The sequence below is a fragment of the Panthera onca genome, chromosome A1 (assembly GCF_046562875.1).
Source record: "Panthera onca isolate mPanOnc1 chromosome A1, mPanOnc1 haplotype 2, whole genome shotgun sequence".
NCBI classification, from domain to species: domain Eukaryota; kingdom Metazoa; phylum Chordata; class Mammalia; order Carnivora; family Felidae; genus Panthera; species Panthera onca.
Window position 1 is genome coordinate 189,860,128 of NC_138339.1, and position 25,486 is coordinate 189,885,613.

The 25,486-nt window shown below is 41.2% G+C and overlaps 1 protein-coding gene across 8 annotated transcripts in view; it reads left to right on the forward strand.

The window, feature by feature from the left end:
* LOC132681968 (uncharacterized) overlaps nt 1-25,486 on the forward strand; it is a 142,355-nt gene that overhangs the window by 16,799 nt on the left and 100,070 nt on the right. For all 8 annotated transcript variants that reach the window (XR_009611355.3, XM_078432649.2, XM_078432655.2 and 5 more), the window contains 2 exons: nt 727-863; nt 15,260-15,350. The gene's annotated coding sequence lies outside the window, so the exon portion shown is untranslated. The remainder of the gene's footprint in view (nt 1-726; nt 864-15,259; nt 15,351-25,486) is intronic.

The following is a 25,486-nucleotide window of genomic DNA, read 5'->3' on the forward strand; positions in this document are numbered from 1 at the left end:
TTTTTGCAAAAAGTCTAGATTTTGTATCACAGAACTTGCTTAAGCAAAGTGACAAGGAGAGAGAGATGCAAACTGTATGCAGGCTGTCAGATATTCTATGAAGAAGACAGCGGGAGCTGTGACTTAGGGCCCATGAGAGCGGTCTTCCTCTGTTTGAAGCCCTGTCACTGGAAGGAGAGTTGGACACACTGTGGTGGGGACGGCTTCCCAGTACTGGGAACATGGCCAAGGTCACAGGCGTGGCCCTGCCCTGCTCCGCCGTGCTGGATCAATGGCTGGCCATGGTTGTAAAGGGATTCTCGCATTAAATGAGATGACTTCAATCACTCCCTAATACACCTGCTCTGGAGCTTTACCGCCCCTTGGAGAGGTCTAAAATGGTTTTGAAGCTTGTCCAGGAGCAGAACCGAATGAACTTTGGAGCTGCTTAGGCTTTGATAGAATCAGCCCTTCTCAGCAGCTTGTGTGCCCACTGTAGGCCTGGGAATGGTTGCTAGTCTATTCTGATTATGGACAGCTGGTGTGAGCTGAGGGCTTTATCAGATTAGTCATGCCTGGTACTAATGATATGGAGTGTTGCTCCCTGGATTATTAGTTGATATCTGTTATGTTTACTCTTTCAGTGTTTTGTATTTATTTTTCTTTTGCATTTAAGCACAACTTAATGTAAAAGGGTTGTGGTTGGGAATCTGTTTCCCCAAATAAGCCACTGTTTTTTTTTCCTAGGATCCATTTGGTTGCTTCCGAGTTCAATTGTGAGATATCTATTTATCACAGCAGTGGAAAACCAGCAGGAGGTTCAGAGGAAAGCCATGGAAACATGAGGACCGGGAAAATGAAATGCAAACAAGTATCCTGGGGAGGTGAGGTTGAAGACAATGTTTACGCTTGTTTGCATGTCACTTTTCCTAGCACTCAAATGCGTATATGTTGATTAACTTGTGGACAACTGGCCCTGGTCTTCTGGTTTGTGAAGGCTAATGGGGAGGATGTTTTCTGCTGAGACACGGGTGGGAGCCTCAGGATGGTCACGTAGTAGGTACTCCATAGTCAACAAATATTCATTGTATTAAATTGAATTCAATGGTAGTTTCAATACGGGCGTCCTGCTGATAGTAAAGATCATTAAACTTTAAAATGTGTTCCCGAGGAACACGGTGGCATCTTCATTTGAGAACATCTTTGAAATTGGGTAGCTAATTATCTGTTTAGAATAAAAGCAGAGATAGTTCTGAGTACTTCATAAGGACTCATACAGTTCTTGATTTCAGTTGTGTGTTTTGCTTGTGTGTAAGCAAAGCACTAACTCCTTAACTCAGGGGTGAAATAACACATGCATAAAAGACGACTAGGTAGAAAGAATCTTCTTATTTGAAATCATCCTTTTCCTCTAATCGAAAGGTATAAGGTAGTCCTGGTTCTGCACTATCAAATTTTCTGATAAAGTATTATCGCCTATGTTCCTGAGAGTGCCCAGCATGTGTTACAAATCTACCTTTGTCTCTGGGAGAAACTGATTCTGGGGAACAAAGGATAGAATAAAAATTTGACTTTTGTTTAAAAAGTAATTGCTGGAGGACATACTGTTCCAGAACAAATAGTGCCAATAAGAGTTAATAGTTTCAAGTTGGAGGATGTTTATAATGGTACCATTGGAGAAATTTTCTGTGCTGCTTTTTCTGGTTGATGAATACTATGGTAGACATTTCAGAGAAGGCCACTTCTCCAGGATCCATTATCTCTCTTTTCCTACTACCTCCATTTTCAGCCAGGAAGTTTCGGTGACATTGACCCTGCCTCCAGTTACCTATTCAGGTGGCTCTGTTAGGCTTAGTCTCATTGGCATATCCCAGTCTCCCTGTCCACATGGGAAGAGCATGTGACACCATCAGGCCAATGAGAGTGTGAATTCTAGAAGAGACCTTCTCTTCCTCTGGATGGTATAGGGAGGAGATGTGAGGGCTGACACTGCTGCAGCCATTTTACTACTGGGAGGGAGAGCCCAGATCCTGGAGATGAAGCTTACTAGCTCTCTGTTCTTTAGTTTCCTCATCTTTAAAATGGAGATGATAATAATACTTTCCTGTAGGTTTGTTGTGAAATTAAAGTGTTTAACTTATGTAAAATGCTTAGGATAGTAAGCACTCAAAAAATATTTCTTATTAGTAGATACAGCATATTTCCTCTGTGTTAAGAAAAAAGCATCATTTCCATCATTTCCCTTCTCTGAGCTCAATAATGTTTTGGATGTGTGCTGTTTGGTTAACTATATTTCATTTTTTAAATTATTTCATTTTCTATTGTCTCCACACATAAGCGATCGCTAAAAAACCTTCATCGAGTTTCAGATTTTCCACAAACTTGGGCTTCCAGTAATACATTTTCCATGTCAGCATTTAAATAATGAGAGCTTCGGGACTGATCTCTAATCTGAGAGGCATCTCTGGGCTTCTCGCTCCTCCAGAATACCTGATTTTTCTTGTACTGCAGCTCTGCCTGGGAGTAGTTTTGCAGAGAAGGAAGAGTTGAGACTGAGAGGAAGGGTGGAGAAGGAAGGGCTGTGATACTGTTTTCCAGAAGCTCCCACAGACTGGATGTGTTTTCAGATGGTAACTAAGCTGGGGGCATCTTCGGAGCTTCAAGAGTCTGAGCTAGTGAAGGTCTGCATATGTCTGTGTCTGGGAGGTCAGAAGCTGTGCACACAGAGAGGCTTCTGTGCTGTTTTTGCTGTCCCAGTAGCATTTCTTCCTTTAATATCCGTGTTGATTTGTTTGTTATTTTACAGATAGGAAGATTAACAGATAGGGAAAAATGGCTAGAATCCATTGTAGAATCCAAAGAATGGATTCTTCTTTGAAAAGGAATGATTTCATTTTAATAAGAAATTTGTCAAGTTTTTGGTTAAATGTGACAGAACAAAGACATCTGATATTTATAGATATTCTTGTAGTGCTTTGGGAGAGATAGGTAGGAACCGTGTGAAGATATGCACATTTAAAACAAAAAGGGTCTACAATGTAGGTCGTCTGTGGGCAGAGATGTGGGATGCCAGAAGGTAAGACCAGAGGGGAACTTTCATGTTCTTATCCTGTGTTCATCTATGTTGTTTGAATTTTATATTACAATGAATTTATGTATGACTTGCATAATTTTAAGAAATTAACTAACATAAAAAAAAAAGAAATTAACATGTCAGTAATCTCATCCAAGTTAAAGGTTATATTTTCTATGGCTAAATGTCCAGATTCAGGTTATTGTAATCATTCCTGGTATTTATCCTTGAGTCACTTAATGATTCAGGTGAATTCAGACTTTATTATACTTAAATTTTGGGTGTGCAGTGAACTCCTTGTCTATGTTTGGGACATTATATAATTTGATGTTTCTGAAAGACTGCCTTACTGATCTCTTTTCTGAACCCCTCCTTCACCCTCCATTTTCACTACTGTAGATATTTGGGCTGTATTTACATCTGTAAATGTAAATAGTCACCATGAGTGTGAGGTTACTGCAAAGTTTTGCTCTTGAGGCAAATGATTCTCAGGCAAAATAGATTTGTTTTGCCTGAGAGATTTGTTCTGAGATAAAACAGCACATATATTTGGATATTTATGACTCTTGGCTTTCACCACTTCCTGTTGAATGAGAATCATTTGCCTCATGAGCTTCTTTGCAGTAACCTCACACTCATAGTGACTGGAACCTTCTGCTGCAGTTAGGTCGGCAGCTCATGAAAAGCAGAAATTTCAAGCAAGATGGGCCCTTGGGTCATCCAGCTCAACCTTTCAGTTCATATATGGGAGAAGTTGGCTCAGAGGGATTTCCAAGATCCTTGCATTACTATTAGGGGAAGGATGGGGACTAGAAGCCAGTTCTTCTGGCTCATTCTGCTTCCTGACACATGACGTCTTGAGAAGTCACCCATAAGTCAGCTGCTTGCTTCATGTGCATTCTGGATGCTACAGAGTTGAGCCATGCGGGTGGAACTTTGGGAATCCAGCTGATGGGGTTGTGAAGTTAGTGCAGTAGAATATAGTATGAATCAACAATAAAAATACAGGGTTAAGCTGAGGAATAGTTTACATCTGCAGAGCAGTTTGAAAAGATTATTTTCTTTCTGCCTATAAAAATAATACATGCACAATTTAGTAAAGTTTTGAAAGCATAAGGAAGGAAATTAAAATTGCTTTTAACGACATTGTCAAGAAATGATCAAGATTAATATTGTGGGGACGCCTGGGCGGCTCAGTCGTTGAGTGTTCGACTTTAGCTCAGGTCATGATCTCACGGTTCCGGTTTGAGCTCAGAGCCCACTTTGGATCTTCTGTCTCCCTCTCTCTCTGCCCCTCCCCTGCTCGTGCTCTCTCAAAAATAAATAAACATTTAAAAATAAAAAATAAAAATAAATAAACCAACACTTAAAAAATAGATTAATATTGTGGAATTATACACACATGCATATACATATAATCAAATCAGATCGTGTTGCATATACATAATTTTGTCTCCTGGTTTTTTCACTTAACATTATATATGAGCATTTCCCCATGTCACTGAATGTTCTGTAAAAAACTTGGTTTTTAGATAACTAACTAATATTCTCGGGTCGTTCGTTTTGATTTTTATTGTTTTCAGTGATGAACTGTTAGGACTGGATGAGGCAGAATAAATCCTGACACAGAATTAAAAGACAGGGTGGTGAGGTTTGGTGCAATGATCTGAGATGTCAGCGTGGAGGGGACAGTGACAGTGGCAGTCAGTCTTCTGCCAGCAGCAACATGAGGTCGCTGAGAGGCAGGTGACAGAAAGTCAATTCAAAGACATGCACTTAAGACAGTGTAATAGTTTTTTATTTTGTCCTCTCTATTGGCATAAATTTGTAATGCAAAGCACTGTTCAGGCCACAGACTGGCCCTTCCAGGCCGCGAAGAGACAAAGCCTTCCCCTTCCGGGTGGGTGCAGGTGCATAACGGACTCCTCAGAATTCAGACGTTGATTATCCAGCCTGTCCCCTTGGACACACGGCCTTTAGATCGCCGCTGTTTATTACTCTTCCACCAGAAGCAAGGCCATTAAAGGAGGAAGAGGTAAAGTTTAAAACTGCCCACTTTGTTCCTTGTTAATCAGTTCTGCTAAAAGGTATGATGGAAAGTGAGGTCAAATATTTGAAGTGCTGGCCTTCATGCACTTCATCAGTTCTGTGTTGCCATAGATAATCGAGAGACTTGCAGAGCAAGGAGCACCAACATAACCTCAAAGGTGCAAGTCAAATTCAGCATCAAGGCTGTTTATCACTTGGTGCTGGGTGGCAGCTTAGCCTGTTAGGTTAGAGAGGACCCCACTCTGGAAAAGGGTGGAGCGAATGGGGCCGAGGCACAGATGACACCCAGCCTCCCCGCCGGGGCTCTGGCCACAATAAGGCCATTCCTCCTCTCCTTCCCCACTTTTTCAGATTCCTGGTATGTTGATCATTAAAGAAGCTAATTATACCTCTGTTCCAATGACTTGAACGGAATTCAGGTAGGGAGCATGGTACTTCAGGTGAAAAGAGACTTGATGTAATGATTCCAGGAAATGTTCCTGAGTCTGATAAATACTCACCAGGTACTGAGAGCAATAAAGATGCAGGGGTGTTTTGCTTTCTTTGTGTTTTCATTGTGAGTTGGGTTGATGATGAGTCTGTTGCCAGCAGGGTATGGTTTCCTCCTGCGCAGAAATGCCAAATTTGCAGTGCTTCGTGGGGAATGAGCTGGGAATGTGATTTCTCCGCTTCTCCAGAAATTTTCTGCCTACCTGCATGAAATGCTAATGAACATCTCACACATGACAGAGCAATGAAATATATCCTTCTATGACTATTTTTGGCAAATTCTGACTTTACAAAGTCTAGGTCTTAATGTAATGGTGACGAGACACTTCTAGCAGACCCTTCTGCCTCCTCCCCCAAATCTGTGTCCTGGATGAGCCTCTCCCTGCACCAAGCAGATGTGCTATGTCTCTGATTTGAAATGAGCTCTCTATTACTGTGGTGCCCCTGCATCTTGTCTTACTCCGCTGTGCCTCTGTGTCCAAGTCTCTGGGAAAAGTCTAGCTCCAGCAAAATAAGTCTTGAACTTCAATCTCAGACCAATTCAGACATAGTTATTATTAGGAGTAAATGTGTAGCATGAAAGCCCGATTTTATGTATTTATTATTTGAACTAGTTGGGGATGGGAGTAGGACACAGACAGGCAGTCGAACATGCTTATGGGCTGCAGGTTAAATGCCTAAATGGGTTGAAATTATACCGTCAGATGAATTTACCTGTAGAAGAAAGTAAATGGAAACAACTTCTGGAAGTAACTTTGGATTTAGGGACTTGGCTGATCGGTGGTGCCAGTGGGAGAGCGTAGTTTGGGGCATGGTCGCCTTGACGGTAGAATTGATGGGTGATACTCTGATACCCTTACCACATCTGCAGCGGGGCCACATCAGATTTGGTAAGTGACAGAAGAATGTATGAGGCACAAGGGTGGAAACTTGCTAACTGCAGAGACAAAAGGATATGCTGCTTTGGGGAAAGTCTTCTGTCAGCGTTGATGATGAAGAGCCCAAACATGGCAAGTGGGGATCCATCCTGCTTCCTGTTTGCGATCCAAGATTGCCTCTGGCAATTGATCACAATTTGTTTTGGCTGTAGAAGAAGAGTGAGAGGGAGAAAAGAAGAAAGAGCTGGATTTTGCAAATGCAATAAAACTTAGAAAGATCCAAGGCAGAGAGAAAGATTAAATTAAGTTAAAGTTACTATCCAAAAGCCCATGGTTGCAAACTATGCCAGGTAAAAGGCCCTTTGATCACTCAAATGCCCAGGAAAAGATGTATTTCCTCTTTTATTCCTCTTAGTTTCTGTCATATAGGAAAAACATGGAAAGATGTCACAACTGGATAAATAAGTTGGGCATATACTTGGCCTGCTGTAGATCTGCTCTCAGAATGGCTTAGGGTGGGGAGGTCAGAATAATGATTAAGTACTGGAAAAGTCCTTAAGTTTTCTGAAAGAGTTTCAATATTTGGAGAAAAAAACTAATAAACCAGCATTTGTGGCTGGAATAGCAAAGCCTGCAAAAGGTTTATTACAGATCACAAAAGTGTGAAGAATATAGGTTGCGTTGACATGCACTGGCCTGATCCAGCAGCACCATGCAGGAGGGAGAACTTGAAGCTTGTGAATCTAGAGAATGTACTTCTCACAGAAGAAGAAAGATATGAAATACAAACGGATTAAAAAAAAGGTTTAGGTAGATAGCAGCAACGGGTTACAAAGGAAGTTATAAGTGCTGGGAGGGTACAGTTCCATCTCTGTTTTTAATATTTGTAAATATCATCATTATTTTTAAAAATGTTTATTTATTTTGAGAGAGAGAGAGAGAGAGAGAGAGAGTAAATGGGGGAGGGACAGAGAGAGAAGGAGAGAGAGAATTCTAAGTAGGCTCCACACTCAGTGCATAGCCTGATACGGTGCTCGGTCTCATGAACCGTGAGATCGTGATCTGAGCCTAAGTCAAGAGTTGGACGCTTAACCAACTGAACCACCCAGACGCCCCCAAATTGTTTGGAATTAAGCTGTGACACAAATCCTTAATGATCGCCTTACATGAAACATTTGTTGGTCACACCAGCCTTTTAAAGCTTTAATATTTCTTTGATCTCATCCAGGGATTTGGCAGTTCTTTTGCCTTCAGTTGCGTTGTGTGGCATATGAAAGATACATACACAGTGCATGCCTCACAAAACAAAATGTAACACAGTTTCGTCTACCTATGTTTTATTAAGTACCTACATGATTTGCTTGCTTTGGAACAAAATCTGGAATAGTGATCATTCCTCCTGTGATGAATATTTGCCTCATTAATAAAAAACCTGACCCCTGCCCTTCTGTTTACATGCCTTTTTGTGTACACAAAACTTTTCATCTCAGTGCTGAATCGAAGTGTTACTTGGAAGATGTTTTAAGTAGCAGTGAAATCAACGTGTGTGGTACCAACAAAGTACATGATTCAGCTGAGGTAATGAGAAGATGAACATCTGTGACCAAGTTCATGGCACTGACAGCTACTCTTTGCCTACTGCGTGTCTGCTGGGGATAATAAGGTGCTAACTACTCTAAGACATATTCCAAGTTCAGAGATGTGAAAATGCGGGAAAAGGTGAATCTTAGCATCAAGGGATGCACCTGAATTTAGTTAACCATTTTGTTATTCTGGGTCTTTTATTTATAACTTTTATGTATTTATAAAACAACAACAACAACAAAACCCTTTTTCTCTCATAATACAAGTGTTTCTTGGCATTTGTGACTATTTCTTTGGGATGGATTCTGAGAGGGGGAATTATTCCGTCAAAGAATATAAACATTGTTAAGGTTTTTGACGTGTATTTCTGAAAAGCTTTACAGAAATTATATAGCCGTATGAACAATGTGATTTTGGCTTCCTCAACTTAACTTTAGGGAGAAAAGCTGTGGTAGGTAACCTGCCAAATGGTATCAAAGATGCAAAGTGATGGCATGTGGCTTTGGGGCTAGGTCATACAAGATCACAGCTCCCACCTTGCTCTTTGGACCACAAAAAGCCAGAGGAAGCCAGGCACCATGATAAGGGGGCTGCAGCCTCTGGAGAGGTCTCTTTAGGGAGAAACTGAACCTTACAAAGAGAACCAACTTGTGAGTAAACCACCTTGAAAATGAATCCTTTGTCCCAGTCAAGTCTTCAGATGACTGTGATGTCTTACAAAGAAAAAACCACTGTGAGACTCTTTCTGGATTTCATGAAGGAGGAAAGTCTATCTTAAATCCAGATTAGTATCGGCGTGCCTACGTGGCTCAGTCGGTTAAGTGTCCGACTTTGGCTTAGGTTGTGATCTCAGGTTCATGATTCAAGCCTCGCATCAGGCTCTGTGCTGATAGCTGGGAGCCTGGAGCCTGCTTCAGATTCTGTGTCTCCCTCTCTTTCTGCCCCTCCCCTGCTCCTGCTCTCTGTCTCTCTCAAAAATAAAAATAAGCATTAAAAAAATTTAAATCCAGATTAGTATCATGTAATATCACACCTCCCCATTCAAGTTGCATTATCTTATATATTAAACAGAGCCATTTAAACGAATGCACATGCCTTTGATGTGGGATGTTGCCATTTTCCCTGAGTTGCTATGTCTGATCTGTGTGGCTTTGGGTCTTTGCCTCGCAGATGCTTAATGTGGATGGGATCCAAATGTATGTCAAATTACATACTGCTAGACGTTGAGAGTTCAAGACAAAACAGGAGGGTCAAATATCTGTGTGCTGTGGAGGAAGATCACAGTAGCAATTCAATTCAATTCAATTCAATTCAATTCAATTCAATTCAAGAAGTACTGACTGAGTGTTAACTCAGCATGTGCTGGCTGGTATGAGTACAGTGGTCACAAAAACTGATGATCATCCCACTTTGATGGAGCTTACAATCAAGAGGAACCATAACTCATCCCAGCTTCAATTGTACCCCTCATCTTCTGTCATAAAATGTAGGTATCCGGGTGTTTGAAGGGTGCTGAGGTTGGGAAAGGGATGTGAAATGTTTCACTGCAAGAAGGAGTATTTCTCTTTCTTAGATAGAATTTCTTAGAGTTCATTAGTTGACTCATTATTTACCCTCAATCCTGTGTGTGTGTGTGTGTGTGTGTGTGTGTGTGTGTGTATTTCCTATGGTGTGTCAGGCACTGTTGGTCAGAAACTCCTCCACCCCCGTGGTATGTACAACCCAACAACATGTCACCAACAGAAGTTCCTATAGTTTGAGCATCAAACAGGGTCTGTCTGCTTTAGGTTGTCCCAGGACCTCACAGGTCTGGATTTCCTCTCAGGAATAGAAATACTGCTCGTGTTGGTCTTGCTCCTCTTCGGTACCTTCTGTCTGCATGACATCCTGGCCACCCTCAGCGGTGGTGTGATACAGTGGAAAGTTATGGGAACTTGGAAATTTGGAGCTGTCAGAACTAGGTTTGAATCGGATTCTTCCATTTCTTTAGTTGAGTGTGATCTTAGGAAAAATCCTTAATTTTCTTGGTCATCTTCTCTCATCGTTTTTACAGCAATCTTATGATATAGATACAATCAAACCCATTTCACACTTGAGAAAACAGAAGTTTAGCAAGGTTAGGGAGTTTTCCCAAGAGCCAGGGTTCAAATATGTGGAGTCTGATTTTAGTCCAGACTTCAGGACTCCTTTAGGTCAATTGTTAAGAGCTGAACACAGTATTTGGTGCACAGAAAATCTGAAATAAAGTACAGCTATTATTGTGGCTACTATGACTCAGAACCAAGATAATGGAAGAATTTACTAAAGGTGGAAACAAAACCTCAATGGTAGACCTGTGCTGGGGTTATTTTGGAGTACAGGCTGATTCTCCTTCGCCCTCTGACCCCAACCACATGTAAGGCTAACCTCGATTGGAGTGGTAAATGTCATTTGTAATTGGAAGATCTAATTTTTATAATTCTATTTCTGCTGTAATGAAGAATTACACTTTTGACATTTTCAGTTACTGCTCTAGATAGCCATGGATTGACATACGTACCAGGGGCCTTAAATGGAGAGCTGTAATATAGAGATGAAATCTTAATGAGCATGGATCCTGTTAAAAGGTTAAAGTTAAATAAAATATCTGCAATTAAGGCTGTTTTGTGGTGTTTAAAATGTTCATATTCTACATGCATAAAAATAGGGCAAAAATATCTATAGATTTTCATAGAAGGCAACACATACACAAATTCTTGGCGGTGATGCAGTTATCTCTGGCTCAGCAGGGAGAAATGCAGTCTTAATTCCTTATCATTTCCTTCCCTATCTTATTAGCCTTGCAGAGGTTAATCCTCTGTAAATGCATCTTCTCAGAGTGCTTTCCTTTTCACTCACAAGTTTTATTTATTTATTTTTATCCACTGTAGAAAGATATTGTCCTCATCTTTTTGGTTGCATTTAGGTAGGGAATTGACGTTGTACTAATGTCATGTTTCAGAATGGCTCTCCTATTGCATTTTTTTTTTCTTCAAGTTTTCTGTCGCATCTGAAATAGTCTCCAAGTTCCTGGTGAGGATAAAAAGAAATCATGTTATGCCCATAATTAGAACAAAAAGTATAGCGATTAATTTTCCTTTTTTGAAAGAGAACCAAACCTCATTCTTCTATATGCTTTTGGCCCAAATCATCTTGTTTGGGTAGTCAGGCAGGGTAGTGACTTGGCCATAAATGTATCCACCCTTACGAGTCTCTGGGGAGGTTGAAGAGCTTGAGATATGGTAACCAAAGCATGTGTTCTGATTATTAACAGAACTATGAAAATTGAATTCAAATAAGATCTGCTAATGGGCCCATTTTAAAAACGATTCTTTAAAATTATGCTTAGCAAAGATCAACTTATCTAAGGGGCTGCTGGCAACACCTGTGAGTTTGCAGATTTATAACAGGATCTTGATAAGATTCCAAAGCATGGAAGGACAATGAAAAATAAAAATCTCAATCAAAATATTTCTGCTTTTTTAAAAGTTTATTTATTGAGAGAGAGAGAGAGAGAGAGAGAGAGAGTGATGGAGGGGCAGAGAGAGTGAGAGGGAGACACAGAATCTGAAGCAGGCTCCAGGCTCTGAGCTGTCAGCACAGAGCCCGACACAGGGCTTGAACTCACGGACTGGGAGATCATGACCTGAGCCAAGGTCAGACGCTTAACCAACTGAGCCACCCGGGCGCCCTTGTTTTTGTTTTTAGAGAGTTTATTAACCTTCAAGGTCAAATACCAATACTAAAAAAGAACTTTTCCTCTAATTTTACACTACTGTAAATGAGAATATACTGTGGATTTTGTCAAAAATAAGTAAGTGAATTTGAAAATTTGAGATATCCTGCTTACCTGGAATGTGGCTAGGTCCAGTCCATCATCATCCTTTAAACATTTTTCTCTAAATAAATTTAGAGAAATGAATGAATCTAAATATTTTGTTTGGGAATTGTCAAGAAACTCCAAAGTTGTGACTCTTAGTGTGTATTTATTGAAAACTGGAAGAGCCAAGAAAAGACAGAGCCAATTTGAGGAGCCTACGAATGTATAATTAAATCACTCTGCTTTGTGTTTAATTCTGTTAACAGAATCCACTTTCATTTCTCATGTGATGCTCTTCATGATGGGCAATTCATACAATACAGAAGTTAACCTTCCTCATGAAGAGGATGTAAGGTAGTTTTCTGTTTCTGTGATTGAATCACAATCCTTTCAAACTCTTCAACCCAGAGCATTTATCCCTGCTAGAGAACTCGATCTGAACCCCCCTGTAATGTGTGTGAGTGGACAGGTGTAAAAGTACCACAGAGTTATTGATGGGGGAAATGGAAGATTAACTTCTTTCTTAAAAACTGAAAGGCATCTCAGAGCATGTCCTTTGATTTTACCCAGGTATGAGGGTCTGGGAAATGTCTTATTTAAAATATGGGTATTTTTTTATGGGGCTCTTAAATCTCTGTCTTATATTGTAGTTTCCTCCCATATGTTTACCGTCAACTAACAGCTTAGAACTGATGAGCTGTGTGGAAATGTTTTGTAAAGCTGCCTCTCTTCCTTTCTGACAACTGTTTCTTTTGTTTAACTCAAACCTCTTCTTAAACAGAATACAATGTAGTGACAACATTGATGGACAGAGAGGGTATTAACGCTAAGTGAAAGAAGTCAGAGAAAGACAAACACCGTATGGTGTTTATACGTGGAATTTGCAAAACAAGTGAACAAACAAAACAAAACAGAAATAGACTCATAAATATGGAGAACGAACTGGTGGTTGCCAGAGGAGAGGAGTGTGGGGGGGATGGGTAAAATCGGTGAAGGAAATTAGGAGGTACAAACTTCCAGTTATAAAATAAATAAGTCATAGGGATGTAAAGTACAGCATAGAGAATATGGTCAGTACTATAACAATTTTGCATGGTGACAGATGGTAACTAGACTTATCATCGTGATCATTTTGTAATGTGTGTAAATATTGAATCACTATGTTGCACACCTGAAACTAATCTAACATTGTATATCAATCATACTTCAATAAAAAAAAAGGATGCCATTTATGTGCATATTTTTTGTCTATAAAATATGGTCAGTAAGTGTACTTTTACATGACATGAAAGGGAGTTTAGTTAGATATGGTTTCTTTTGTGTGATTAAGATGATGGGATATGCTTGGGTTTTGGGAAGATCGCTCTGGCCACAGTGAGGGAAATGGGCGAGAAATGGCAATGACCAGAGTGAAAGTGGCAGGGGGAGGATGGAGAAGAGGGAAGAGAATTCAAGGATGTTCTAGGAAACGGATTTATTGGAAGGGCGTATTGACGGGGAAGTTTGTTTATTAGGACTCAAAAGTGTAAATTCCATTCATTGAGGTAGCGGATGCAGAGGAAAGATGCCGCTTTGGCACTTTGAGATTGAGACGTGTCTGATCTGTGCATGTGGTTCAGTTAGGACTTGAGCTGGAAACAGAAATCTGCATTGAAGATTCAGAATGAGTAGTGTTCATCTATGCGACATCTGGGAGCATGTGGTTTGAGAAGAGAAAGGAGGGGAGGAAGGAAAATGAGAAAACCCAAACACGAAAGGGTGGGTGGAGGAACCAGAGGTTGGGAGGTGGGTGTATCAGAGAGAGGGTAGGCCAGGATGCTTAGTCTCCACAGCCATCGCGTGAGGAAAGGTTGCGTGAATGGACCAACTTTGGCTCTGAGGGGAACAGCTCCTTTCCAGGGTGGAGTAGTGTGCCTTTCAGTCTTTTTAAAGAAAGACTAGATTCAGTTTGTGCTGCTCCCGAGGAACTTTGTGGAAGTCCAATTCTGCTTTCGTTCATGGAAGTATTTTCATAGAGTAGGAACACAACACAGGATATAATTACTTCAGTGCATCCTTAGCTGCCTCTCTGTTAGAGGGAGCCGTGCTGCCCACCAGCTAAGACCCAAGTCATGACTGGAGGGCGCTGGGTGGGTATGCTAGGTGACATCTAAGACTCTCTGAAGTCTGAAAGTTGATAAAGAGACTATAAAATCATACTTTTTATTGAAGTGTTTTTGCCAAATATAAGTTCAGCTTCAGGGGGCAGTACCCTGCTGCAGTGACCGAACGTACATGCACAGTGAAGCAAAATGGCGTTTCCCCTTCAAGCTCTCCGCACATTGTGATGCCTTAGTCCTCCTCCCCACGTTGTCATATTCAGGCTTAGAAATTACACGAGTTAACTATTCTGAGGAAAGATCAGACAACCTTTCTTGCGCTGTTATCCTATTTGTATTTGAAAGTAGGGAGGTGTGTTTATAGTTGTTTGTAGTCTACTAGTCTACGACTGGTGAATAGTGTTTCGTCCCGCAAAGATACGGTCTTTTGTTGATACAGACTTGTTACTCTGCTAATTCTACATCAGAACCTGAACATATCGTAGAGAGCTTCACTCTTATTGTGGCATGATTATGCTGTATCTGTCGTACCAAAGAAGCTTCAGACAGAAACATCTGTTGTTCACGGGGAATCTCTGAGAATACCTTATGTGGAAATAACCACATCTGTAGACCACATTTGATCCTATCACTGATGGGCGGGTGTGGCAGGATTAGGAAGGATATGATTTGTTTTACAGAAAAAGCATCTCTGATGGGACATGTTGACTGAAGGTAGCATGTTCAGATGAGGACTAGGATTAGACTTGACTGGAAGTCAAGTTGTTCCTATGATTTCTCTCTCTCAGTTCCAGACTTTATTATACTAAATTACAATTTGCATCATTCAAATGTAAATGAATTTTGAAAAGCCCTGTGTGGGCTTCATGTAATTCTTTTTGGGCAAGAGATGCTCAGTGTTTCACTTATTCCATGATGCAACTGATTCCAAGAAAAAAAAATGTGTATTTGAAAGTGCTCTTCCTATTGGAAGGCCTGGTATCATCATATCAAATTCACATCTGGTTTTATTTTGCTGACTGTCTCTCCTCTTGGCTTCCCTAAAGTATATGTGACTTATGGGATATAATGCTCTTTACCCGATTTTCCCTTGTTCCCCAGAGTCTGAATCCTCCCAGAATTATGATCCCGCTTAAATATTGACTATAAAAGTGAGGAACGCAGAGGCAAGTTTTGAGAAGCATGACAAGTTAACAATGTTATTATGAAAATGTGGAAATTCATTCAATAGTAGCACTTCATTTTTGGCTTTTATGAACCAATTTTGCAGCTGATGAACCAATGATGAACCAATCATGATGCAGGATACTTCATAAGTCACCAAACCTCCCTTGGCAGTTTAACATCTTTTGTTCTAGAAGGTAAGAAAATATTCACAAAGCTTTTAATGCTCTCCAGCTGTTCATTGGTAAAGACCTCAACACAAGGCTCAAAGGGTGAAAATTGTGCTTCGTTTATATTTTATATTTTTATTTTTAAATATAAAAGAAATGTTTTATTGTCCTTTGGGGTTAAAATTTCTCGAGTTTTAAAGAATTTTATTTTTATTTTTTTAATATAATTTGTTGTCAAATTGGCTCACATACAATAATACCCAGTGCTCATCCCAACAAGTGCCCTCCTCAATGCCCATCACCTACATTCTCCTCTCCTCCACCCCTCATCAACCTCAGTTTGTTCTCTATATTTAAGTCTCTTGTGGTTTTCCTCCATCCCTCTCTGTTTGTAACTATTTTTTCCCCTTCCCCCCCCTCATGGTTTTCTGTTCAGTTTCTTAAGATCCACATATGAGTGAAAACATATGGTATCTGTCTTTCTCTGCCTGACTTACTTCACTTAGCATAATACCCTCCAGTTCCATGCACGTTGCTGCAAATGGCCAGATTTCATTCTTTCTCATTGCCAAGTAGTATGCCATTGTATATATAAACCACATCTTCTTTATCCATTCGTCAGTTGATGGACATTTAGGCTCTTTCTATAATTTGGCTATTGTTGAAAGCGCCTCTATAAACATTGGGGTACCAGTGCCCCTATGCGTCAGCACTCCTGTAACCCTTGGGTAAATTCCTAGCAGTGCTATTGCTGGGTCATAGGGTAGATCTATTTTTAATTTTTTGAGGAACCTCCACACTGTTTTCCAGAGCGGCTTCACCAGTCTGCATTCCCACCAACAGTGCAAGAGGGTTCCTGTTTCTCCACATCCTCTCCAGCATTTATGGTCTCTTGATTTGTTCATTTTAGCCACTGTGACTGGCGTGAGGTGGTATCTCAGTGTGGCTTTGATTTGTATTACCCTGATGAAGACTGGGATGGGGGGTGCTTCATTTAAATTCTAAAAAAGACTCTATGAGAGCCGTCCGACTTTCTTTAGCCTCCTCTTTCGGGAAATGATCTTCTCTCATCAGCTCTGTGACACCTGTACTGCCTCACAAAGCTTTTTGGTGGTGATTCTGTGGTCACCAGTCCCTTAATGAACAACTCACTTGTGTGAGCTTCTCTTTAGATTTTTTTTTCTGACCAGCCTCTTCCAGGTGGGGAACATGGTGTAGTTCTAAACAGGTTCTGTGCAGAATTGGTCATGTAGGATGCTTCCTGGTGAAAAAGGGGGCATGGGACAAATTAGTCTGGGAGACAAATGTAGCGCTTGTGGTTAGAGATGGCATATTAAAGGGTCTGAGAAATTCTACAGTAAAGAATTCTTCCTTAAACTCTGTTTTACCCACTAGCAGGCCATACTAATTAAGAGCACCGGCTTTGAACAAAGACTTGGACTGAAATCCCAGGCTCACTAGTAGCCATGAAATTTGGGCAAGTTACTTCCCTGTATGATGGGAATCTTCCGTGCACCATCAGAGCAATGGGAAAAATGAGTTTAACCTCATAGGCTTATTGTGGACAGAAAATAATATAATGTTACGTGCGACATTTGGCAGAGTGCCAGGACCAGAGTCCACACTCAGTTACTCGTTTTTAGTATAACATCATTATTTTATTTGAATGCATGACTCTGGAGGCAACACATGAGAGATTACTCTTCTCAGGAAATACGATATGGGGAATTCTGATCTGACAGATAGAGATGTGTATCAATACTTTTAAAGAACCGAGACAGGCTGTACCCATTCTATCATGAGAATTCTCGAAGTTGGCTGACATGTCCCTCCCAGTGTTGTTTCATAGACAAAATATATAGAATTTGGGGTGATGAATGTGAAATTGACTTTGAAATAGAATACTCAAAGGTTGTTATAAACAAGGTCTATTTTCTGTCTGGAATATCAAAAGCTGAATTCTAGGATGTAAATGTCCAGAAAGAAGCCCCAAGAGGGTGAGAAAGAAGGGAAATTTGTTTCCTCATGTAAAGAAGTTAATGGAGAATTTGAACACCTGTGGGAGCAGGATTGAGGCCGAGTTATCTCTTAGAACAGAGACGAGGTAACAAGACTGATTATTAATAAGGCTCCAGGACATAATTAGTTTTTAAGCCCAACTGAAATGTAGGGAGGTTTTGTGTTCAATTCCAGTCACTGCTCTTTATAGTTTTCTGCTCGCCCTCTGAGCTACCTCCTGCCCTTTTCTTAATTCCTTCCCACCCTAGGCACATTGTTCAGATGAGATAAAACCTTATGGAAACCTGCTCTCTGCTCAACTTTTGAAAGGATCTGATTGTTAATTTGTATGAAAGTATAAAATGGCGTTTCTCAGCCTTGGCACTATTGACATTTTGGACTGGATAATTCTTTATTGTGGGCAGCTGTCCTGTGCCTTGAAGGATCTTTAACTAGGTCTCTGGTCTCTACCCACTAGATACCAGTGGCACCCTTCACTCTAGTTGTAGCAACCCACTGTGTCCAGACATTGTCAATGATCCCCGGAGGGCAATATCCCTCTCTCCCCACCCTGAAAACCACTGAGAACAATGCTTTTACAGCAGTTACACCTGTCCCACTCTTGGAGTTAGGTTCCCTTTTTATCACTTGTCATTTCTTAACTACCCAAGATGGAACTTTGAACAGAAAACTCATTTATAAGACATTGTTCATGGAAGAATGGTTTTGGGCAATCACATCAAGAAGGTAGATGTCTCCTTTATTTAAACCAAATAGGTCGAAACTCATGAGAGCGAGTGAACTCTCCTCCTCAGCAGGTGGCTTGACACAGGTTTGAGGCTTCGTCCACATCTGTATTAAAATTTGAAACCTACCTCCCTCCCACCCTTCACTCCAGATATTTTTAATGGTTGGGCATTAAACAATGACTAGGGTCTCTGATAGTCTATCTGAGTTAGTCATTAAGAAAGCAAAATATTGGACTGCTACTTTTTGGCCTCTGGTAATTGAATTAGACTTATCGTTCAACAAACCCTATGGCAGAGCAGCATTCTCAACAAAGGCAAAAAACAAATTCTAAATTGGTGATATTTCAGGGTGTCTTTAAATACACATTTGGCACTGAATCCAAAAGAATAAGGGCTGGAGTCCAAAGACTGCTGTTCTTTTCTCTAATTTGCATTTGATCCTTTGCGTGCGTTGCCTCCCCTTTCCCAGCCTCGGTTGTGGTCCTTCTCTGGGAAGTTTTGTTTTCCTGAAGAGGAACACATACTGTGCAATGAAAACATTGGCTCTAAATCATTTCAGCCATAAAATGTAACCGTTTGGAGCCCAGTAATTGGGCCAGCGGTTCTGGAAATAAGGACTGCCAACATCTGAATGTGTTGGTTAATTGGTCCACAGGGAGAATCCACAGGAGTGTCCAAGAGACCGGTTTTTGACTTTTTTATTTTTCTAGTTTTTCTATGGGACCTGCAATATTCCCTTGCTAATCATCTACCACAACTAACTGTTTATTTGGTGTGGTGGAATGCCGTCGGTACTACAGAATTCATAACTCTGACACAGGAGGAAAGGCTTCAATGCTAGGCCGGCAAAAATATGTGTGCTTTGTAGATTCAGTGCAAAGTAAGCGGGAGCATTTCTTTATGGCCACGGCGTGGCTTGGGACACCAGCCACAATGTTATCTGTGAAAACCAGGTTGGTAGTTGATGCAAAATCCTTGTGTTGGTCACAGAGCCAATAATTAACTCATTTATTTTAGGTATTTAGAATGTGCTCAGAATTCGCATTGCTTCATGAAATCCATAGTTTAAGAATAAGGACGTATGCTATATAAATGTGCAGGCTCAAAGTAAAAATAGTCAAAGCATTGAGTGGCCTGCTATGTGTTTCAACGATTTGTTCTCTGAAAGTCAGATATTAAGGAGATAGTCTGTCCTGTGAAGTCTGAGAATATGAAGTCCCTGCAAGGAGATAAAGAGAGGGTTTAGTCCTCTTTCCATTTTGACAAACCTGAGAGAATGTGTTAAAATGTACATAACCTTGCACTTTCCTTTTTTAATTAATAAATGTGAATTCTGAGGCCAAGAAATGTGGTTCCAGGGATGTCGGGACTGTCCATTCCAGAAACAAAGGGAGATCCTGGGGGAAGTCAGAGTTGAAGTGAACTTAGCCAGTGGTTGAATACCAGCTTCTCCTTGGGAATATGGTTCAAATTCTGGGCTCACCATTTGTGAGTTTACAATACCTTGAGTAGTTCTAGTACCACCAAGAGGGAGTAACCTCATTGCTACAAGCTTTCTACCCTCCCTCCCACCATTACAACAAAACATCTCCAGACACAATACAATAAACAAGCATAGGAAGTGTCCGAAACGTAAGAGAAGAAGGGCTGCCCGGGACCACAGGACTTGAGGAATGACACGTGGTGAGTTCCTGGGACACTTTCTTGCCATGTTATATTTTGTACAGGCACTTCAGAAGCTTCTAAACCAGAACCACCCATAGGCACAGCCACGAAAAGTTCCAAAAAGAGCCTGCTCCCCTTAGGCAAAGGGCCAGGAAGCATTTTGAAAACATTTAGCCTACTCAAGCCAAATGTCAAACACCAGTGGAAAATGACCCCTCTATCTTCCACCCCTTTGCTGAGTGGGAGCAGGCAGCATGCCCTGGTCACCCCGTAGGGAGGTATCAGCAGGGCTGAGCGGGAAGATAACCTTCTGTCCTGTGCGTGGCGGAAGCAGGCAGTGCTTTGATTCATCCTCCCACTGGGTGGTGTTGGCAGGACCAAGTGGCCAGCTGATCTTCCGTGCCCTGCCCAGTGGAAACCAGTCAGTGCAAATCTGTCAGGGTGGTGTCAGTAGGACCCAGTGCTGACCTGAGACTTCCTCTTCACCCGTGTTGGGGCTAGTGAGCATTTTGCTTTCCCCGGGGTCACTGGGCTGAGCGGGGAGCTGAGCCTCCACTCCATCTAGTAGCAACAAGACAGAATCAGATGGGGGGAGGCAGGGCTAGTTGGCACTTGCCCTGACCCCTCCTCCGTTCCCCTGTGGGCAGCAGAGTCCAGCGTGTAGGAGTTAGCGCCCCGCTTTCACCAAGAAGGTGTCAATGAGGCAGAAGGAGAGCTGCAGAGGAACACCCCACTGCAAGGAGCCTGCGTGAGTCAGTGCCCTACTCTTGCTAAGGTGGTGTTGGCAGGGCTCAGAGGGCATCTGAACATACACACCCATCCCATCTTGTGTGACACCTTACCTGGAGGGCCTGCCCGTTAAGAACGGAAGGTAAAATAGGATACAGAGTCTCACAGTATAATATCCCAAATGCCCAGCACACTATAGAGAGTCACTTGCCATACCAAGAACCGGAAAAATCAAAACATGAATGGGAAAAGATAATCAACAGATGCCAACACTGAGATGAATCAGATTTTGAAATGATCTCACAACTTAAAGCAGCCTCATAAAAATGTTTCACAAGGAATTATGAATTCTCTTGAAACAAATGGAAAGTCAGAAAATCGGAGCAAAAAAAAAAAATAGAAGTTATAAAAAAAGAACCAAATGGAGATTATAGAACTGAAAAATATAATAAAGTAAAAACTCATTGGATGGGCTCAATAGTAGAGTAGAGAAGACAGGCTAAAATCAATGAATTTGAGGACAGAGCAATAGAATTTACTCAATATGAACCACAGAGAACACACACACACACACACACACACACACACACACGGAGAGAGAGAGAGACAGACCTCAGACAACTTACTTAAACTGTCTGGATTTCACTCTCCTATCTTTAAAATGAAAGCCATACAGTAGCTATGTCAAAGGAATGTTGTGACAATTAATTGAGATGTATATAAAAGGTTTATTTAGTAGAGTGCCTGGCACATAGTAAGTTCTCAATAAAACTTAACTGTTACAATTATTAAAATCAGCCGGTGTAGGTAGCCATGTGATTTCATCTCTTTGTACAGTTAATTCAGTTCGATATGTCATTCAAGATGTGAACGTTATTCTTAAGAGCTGAGGGAGAGATCAGTGTGGGAGGAGGTTGGGTAGGGAAGGTTTCTTGGATGAAAGTGTTTTTAATCAGGGCTTGGAAGAAGTCTTGGGCCTGAGTGAACAGGGAGAGGCGGCCAGCTACCTGGAAATGAGAAAGACCTGGCTGGGAGCTCATAAAGGCTACTCCTGGAGATCTTTTTGCCTTCTTGGCAATAAAGGATTAAAAGAGCAGTGAGTGGACAGATGGGAAGGCAGGCCTCAGCCTCTAGGGGACTATTTAGGAAATGACTTTCTTGGTGAATGTGGTTCTGGTCTGAGTGATCTCATAAGAAACAAGTTGCTATGCTATTTACCCGTTAGATATCTGTATACTTGGTCTCCTTCTAGGCCATGGAAAGGCCTCACTCCTTCTGCTTATTAGAAGTGTTCTGCCGTTAGCAACAGCCTTCTACATATGCTTCCATGTGCCCGTGTGCACACAAATATTCACACCACGCTCACATTTACACTCGTACACTCTTTCACACATCATTACATACCCACTTTCAGACATACTCACACATACGCTCGTACGTACTTGCATAGACTTGCACATATTCACAATCACACACCCCACAGGCACTCATGCATGCAGTCACATATACTCGCATATTCACACACACACCACAGCATACGCACACACTCATGCACAACCGCATACCTGCACACTCTCCAGTTACACAGATGTGCATAAACACACTGTGCACATACAAGCAGTCACATACACTGCTCACACCTCCCCCCATACATATATACAAAAACACTCATGCACAAGCACATTTTAAAACACCTCAGCCTATATATTTTCACAATATGACATAATATTAATAGACAGTTTTCATAAAATAAGCTAAAAACAGCCAGATAACCTATTCTAGTTAAGAAGGAATCTCTACCAATAACAGTAAAAAGGCCACATAGTGAATCTCTTTTATTTGTGTGATTTCTCAAGCTTTTTTTTTTTTTTGTAGGAAAGCCTACAAGGTTTTTTTTTTTTTTTTTTTTTTTTTTAACGTTTTATTTATTTTTGAGACAGAGAGAGACAGAGCATGAACGGGGGAGGGGCAGAGAGAGAGGGAGACACAGAATCGGAAGCAGGCTCCAGGCTCTGAGCCATCAGCCCAGAGCCCGACGCGGGGCTCGAACTCACAGACCGCGAGATCCTGACCTGAGCTGAAGTCGGCCGCTTAACCGACTGAGCCACCCAGGCGCCCCAAGCCTACAAGGTTTTAAAACTTCTCTTAATAGACAACGGGCAAGTAGTGTTTCTGTTTTTTGTTTTTATTTTTTAATTTGCTTTGGGTCATCGTAGTGCTTTTTAATAATGATATACATTGTGGCTATAAACCTTTTTAAAATAAATAAATCCACTGTTGTTTACCATATCATTTCTAGCTTCTCAGCATTCTCAATTTTACTCTATTTTCTGGGACAGCCGTCTGGTTTTCAATTGGTCTTGTAGATTGTTTTTCGCAGTTTGGTAGGGCTTAGATTAATCTTCCAAGCCTTTGGGTTTTTTAAACCTTTGATCTTTGGAATCTCTGAGACTTTTTCTTCTAATCAATGACTTTCATTTCATTCTCTTGCACTCCTACTTGTTTTTTCTAGGAACGTTCTTTTTCTTATTTCGGTATTGCCTTTCACATTCTCGCACGCTGCTTCTTCTGCTTCTGTGCTCCGGCCGTGAATAGCTGCACATGCAGACAGACAACTAAAATTCATGATAAAAAGCTTGACATCATTTCCACAAACCCAAATATACATTTGTCATGCTGTGCACCTAATGGTTGTATCCATCACCAAAGCAATAAGCGAAGCATATTAAGCAGACATACTGGTGCTGAGGATCGATCCTTAGGAGAGTACAAGTAAATACAGTATTTCTCAAATAGATAAACACCACCTGAGTTTCCATCTTACCAAAGACAATTGGGAGCCATAACGAGAACCAGGAATTGCTTCTTTATGGGTTTCTTGGTTTTCGGTTGGGTAAAGAAGGGTCTGTAATTGAGATCAGGGCCATTGGTTCCATGATGGTCAAACAGGGACCAATAATGGCAGTTAAACAAGTAATATAGCTCATCTCTGACCCAGGATAATATTATTTAGAATCAGAAAATACTTAGGTAACTAGGTATATTTAGCTTTTTTTGGAACTGGGTCTGTTGGCCCAGTTAGGCAATTTTAGACTAGCTCACTAAGTAAATGTGCAGGGACCTAGAAGTGAAATTGTGCTTTCCAAGAGGTTAGGGAAGGGCCAGGGTCTGTACCTGTTTGCTTCGGGTGCTGTTTCTAGCTACCCTACTGTGTCCCCAAGGGACACGGTTGCTAGGGTGCTGCGCGTTCCTAGGTGCCCAGCCAGAACGGCTGGCCTGTTCCATTGGCAGAAACTAGTCCAGGCTGTCACGCTTCAATTCAATTTTTATTCTTCTCTTTGGTGTTGGTATCATTGGTGGTTGTGGTAAAAATAGCAGTCACAGCCTTTTCTATGGCTCCTTGCAGCAAATAAGGGCTTCACATGAATCCTCTTAACTTTTTGAGATAGCTCGAACGACCCTTTCCACTTGATCAGTGGGAAATGGTCTCAAAAAAGTTAGATCGCACATTCAAGAACCATGCTTCTCCCTCTCATGGCAGAAGTATTTACTGAACATCCACGTCGCCCCACATTTGTTAGCGCCCTTATGGTGGAGCATAGGAGAGCCAATGCAAGACTCTGAAGTCCCTCACCCTTATGGGCCTTTGTTGCCATAGTGATCTAGAAGCCACACCTTGAGATGCTCTGGATTCTAAGTTGAATCACTGCTTGGAGGGAGCTGCCCTGGAGGGCTGCCACACCTGCTGGTGCTTTTGCCTTTAGTGAGAATCTTTGATGTATTTAGTTACCAAGATTTCATTTATTACTTATTCTGCGACCTAGCTTAGCTGATAGTAAAATGATCCTTAGTTTTATCTAAGTATGTGGAGGTTAAAAATATGTTTTTGTATATATCAAATTTAATCCCCACAAGGATTCTGAAACTTAAATGTTAGATTGATTTCTACCTGATGACTGTAATAACGATACTGTTATTTTCAGATTATTTTCTGCTCTTTTAGGACTATATACCTTCCATTCATAGCATTTATCACAAGTGGGATTTCATATGTGTTTATATAATTCTTTGACCAATGGCTGTCTAAAATTTAAGTTTCCTAAGTTTGAACTAGATAGTTAAGGCCTATTTATTGAATTCAGTTAATAAATGAGTGCCGGTATCAGCAGCAAGTGAATCTCACAACTATCGGCAAGGTACAAAGATTCTTAGAACCAGGGAATTTGGTGGCAGGATTTGAGTAATCCATGGCATTTGGCAAAGGGACCTTGATTAATTCATCTTCACGATATGGATATATCTGCCTCTGGGACAGGATGGGCCATGCACTTGGGCCAGCATATCCACCCTTATGGCATTTTGATATGAGGACTATCAACTTCAGGCTCTATATTTTCATGTCAAATATGATCTATATTGGTGAAGAGCCTTTATACCTAGTTTATTAATATAATAGATTCTGATGGTATGCTAACCTTTGTCACAATTACTCTGGGGGCACAGCCAGTTTCATTGCATTTTATGCTTCAAGACCATAGAGAAAATCCACAGCTGCTTTGGTTATAGTGATGTCAGTACTCGTGTGACCATTAGACTCTGAACTTTTGGCACTGTAGTATTTAATTACACATACTAGGTGTTAGTACAGGTGCTGGTCTATGGCTTCCTATAAATACTGAGTGAGTGGCACTCTGAAGGAACACTTCTTTTTTTTTAATTTTTTTTTAACGTTTTATTTATTTTTGAGACAGAGAGAGACAGAGCATGAACGGGGGAGGGGCAGAGAGAGAGGGAGACACAGAATTGGAAGCAGGCTCCAGGCTCTGAGCCATCAGCCCAGAGCCCGAACTCACGGACCGTGAGATCCTGACCTGAGCTGAAGTCAGCTGCCTAACCGACTGAGCCACCCAGGCGCCCCTGAAGGAACACTTCTATATGCAATGCAACTGCTTACACAAGAAAAATGACCCCCCCCCTTTTTATCTCTTGGGATGGTGGATTTATGCTGATCTAGCCACTTTT